Consider the following 3861-nt stretch of genomic DNA (forward strand, 5'->3'; position numbering starts at 1 on the left):
TCCAGGGGTAGGATCGACTTTCTGTAACCATCTATACGGTTATGTAGGTTAAGCACCCAAGTATCACACAGTGCAGCCATTCATCCTGGTGGGTAGACGTTTTCGAGGAACTGACGAGAAAAGAAATTCGGAATTTTGTGTGAGACTCAATAACGTGAAGAAAGCCGAATGACCTAGGTAGGTTGTGAGGGTATTGGAAAGGATACTAGCTTCACATGCATGAGGTTGTGGGTTCGAATCTCACCAGAGGAAGAAATCTATGCTAGGTGTTTATCGAAGTGATATTGATAATCATTTTCATTCAACTGATGTAAATATATTTTTTTTTATTTCCGCTCCTCGGTCACGTGATTCAATAGTGATATGAACTTCTTCATTTGGTCTAATTTTTCTTCTTATCATCCATTTTCCACTGGAAATATTTGTTCGTGAACTTTTAATTATCTTCATGTACTAATTCCGATTTAATTTCTCCTATTTTTATGGCCCTGTGTTTTCGTTATTGTGTTCATTATATCGATTTCTCACATTGCTTGAATTTTGTTTTACTTAGAAAACCTTCTCTCATTCATATCATCATCTACCATACATTTCCATAGTACACAAAGAATTTAGGTAATGTTTTAAATATTTGTATGTCGATTACCATGCAGAAAAAGGCACGTCTTGTAATGAAAAATACGTTTTTCACTTTAATGCACGGTCAATATAAATAGATTATTTCGTCTTTTGTTTTTTTAATTAATTTATCGGAGTTTTGAAGTAATTGAATAGTCAAACAGATAGGTACAATAAAATACACATTCACAAAAATTCCGATTGGAAGAAGAATGATGCAAAGAAAAATGAAACAAATGGAAAAGTTCATACGGTGATTAAAACGATGTGACAAAGGAATAGAACGAAAGAAATTACATTTAAAACAATAAATTGAGTAAAAATAGGCACCAAAGTCATTTCGATAAGGATTTAAAAAAAATTTTACTGCACCTGACGAGGCATGGTTAAGCTTCTGTCCTAACCATTATGACACGCAACAAGACTATGGAATAAGACTTCCTTAACGCTATATAGCATGACGCAAAATTCCAAACTCTTCTGCGTCAGTTACTTGCAAACGGAGGTCCACCTGGATGCAGGGTCTGATATTGGGGGGTCTTGAGTTACACTACCGCTTATTTGGTTTCAAAAAGTCGACCCCACCGCTGGGGAGCTCTCCATGTTGGTTTTAAGAGTAACAAACTGCACATTTCGAAAGAACAGTAATGTCGCAGTCCAAAAGAAGCAACTAGCGGTGGCTCCTGCAAACTTAAAAGACGGCTCTAGCAAAGGCAAAAAAAAAAAAAAAAAAAATTACTGTAGTAAGTAACCTGGCAACGCTACACACACGTTTAACCAACAGAACAACAACGAAATAATAATAATACCAAGCAACAAACCTAGCAACCAATACAACTGGATACAGATCACAAGTATACACAACATTTCCTACCAGATGCCCAGATTTAAAATTTTTAACAGAACAACGACTAGCTGATCAGATCCGTGTAATAATCAGAATTAGAAAACATCAAACAACGAGAACAACAAATACTGGAACAAAATAATGCCCAATCAGAAGAAGAAGAAAATAATACAGTAATGGACTCACACATCCCAGAGCAAACAAACAAAGAACAACACGCATCAATTAAACAATCAGAGGAAAACGAAATCTTAAGACTGCCACCAGAACAAGTACAAATAGAACACGAAGTGACACACATGTTAGATATAAAAGAAAAATTTCAGCTGACATATATAGAATACAGAGACACAAATACAGACATTAGACCATTCTTGCATACACCGCCAAATAACCCACAAGTCGAAACAACAATAATCCAATATGGCGGCCACTGAGTGACGCGCGTTTCTTCGGCTCGCGAGTTTTTCCGCTCATTGAAGGTGTTACAGAGAAGTGCGGCAGTCCACAACGTGTGCATCCGACTAAACAAGTGTTACTTGCCGTAGTGTATTGTTCTCCGTTGATTACCACAAGTGATAAGTGATAAGTGAGTGAAAAATGGGAAGAGCACGAGTAAGCGGCAGCAGGCGAGGCTACAGGGGTGCAGGCAGCGCGGGCGCCCGGTCTCCGGCGGCAGGTGAGGCCCCGCTTCCCGACATCGGGGAGCTCGTCCGGTCCCAGGTGAGTGCGGCGCTGCACAGCAAAGACACGCTAGACGTAATCGTCCAATCCATCACGGACTCCGTGACGGCCGCGGTCATGGACAAACTACAAGAGTCTGTCGGGCGCAACAGCACCGAAATCCAGTCTCTTAGAAAATCCCTGGCCGCACAAGAGAAAAAAGCCGCCGACCTAGAGGCTAAACTGTCTGCTGCCACCGATGAAATTGAGCAGTATCAGCGAAGGAACAGCTTGCGCTTGTTCGGGGTAGCTGAAAACGATCGCGAAAACACCGACGACCTGGCCATTAGCCTCGTGCGTGAGAAACTTGGCGTGCAGATCGACGTGGCCGATATTGACAGAAGCCACCGTGTTGGGCGCAGGACACCAGGTGCCATGAAACCCAGGCCCATAATAATTAAATTTGTGTCTTACCGGAAAAGAGCTGAAGTGTTTGCTCAGAAAAGAAAACTCGCCAAGAGTGGGGTTACCCTGAGGGAAGATCTGACGCGCGAAAGACTAAAAGTTTTGAACGCTGCGATCACACAGTTTGGCCTTCAAAATGTATGGACCCAGGATGGCAGGATCGTAATCAAGACGGAAGGAGGGAGGAAAACGGTGACAAACATGTTAGAACTGAAAGACTGAGCGAAATCTCGCGAGACACAAAGTCTCATATTGTAATCTGTCTAATATAAGTTAATTTTTTTATTCTTTCTTTTCATTTTTTTAGCTTAAATACTGCTCCGTTATTTCTATAAGTACCATAAGTACTCTATTTAAAATCAGTCAATTTTTTCACAAAAATATTGTTTCTTTATTTGTCTATTATAAGTGCTCATGTATATTCATATTGTCAGTCAAATGGGAATTAACATCCTCCATTAACAGGAATCTCCTTACAACCGCCTTTCTATATCTGTTATTTCCATCTTCGCCACTACCACTACTACTACTACTATCTTTTTCGTAACTACTACTGCCACTTTCCATCTTTCTTTTCACTCCCTTCTTCGATACTTCCAGCGTGTTTTTCACCTTTAGTCCACAGACGCTTGAGTCAGTCACGACCTTGGACACACCTGTAAATATGTCTTGCCCCGCGAAATCCAGCTTTTGTCCCTCTTCCGGCCAGCAGGTAAACGGAGCGCGCTCGGTCCTACAGGCGGCCACAATGGGACGGACCGGTTCAGGCGGCGGGCTCTTTGTGGCCCACGCGAACGCGCAGTCGCTAACGGCTCACTTCGACGAGTTCTGTGACCTGTTCTGCCAATCGCTGTTCCACATTATCCTCGTCTCGGAAACTTGGTTGAAACCAAACATTTCTTCCGACGCTATCCGAATCGCTGGTTACTCTCTCCTAAGGGCAGATCGTGAAACACGACGCGGGGGTGGTGTGGGTGCCTATGTTCGCTCTGATCTGACACCTACTGTGCTATGCACATCGGATGCAAAGGGCGAAGGAGAAGCAGAGTTCTTGTTTTTCGAAATAAATACATCAAATCAGAAACTGCTAATTGGAGTAATCTATAAACCTCCAAACGTCGGTGCCATGTCCTCCTTTCAGTCTGCCCTGTCCTCACTCGTGACACAGTATGAACACATAATCATTATGGGCGACACAAACATCGACTTACAGTTAAACTCTCCCTCTGCCGAAAAACTAAGGCGACTGTTCCACTCCAATGATATGA

This window comes from Schistocerca gregaria, unplaced genomic scaffold (genome assembly GCF_023897955.1).
Source record: "Schistocerca gregaria isolate iqSchGreg1 unplaced genomic scaffold, iqSchGreg1.2 ptg000692l, whole genome shotgun sequence".
Taxonomy (NCBI): domain Eukaryota; kingdom Metazoa; phylum Arthropoda; class Insecta; order Orthoptera; family Acrididae; genus Schistocerca; species Schistocerca gregaria.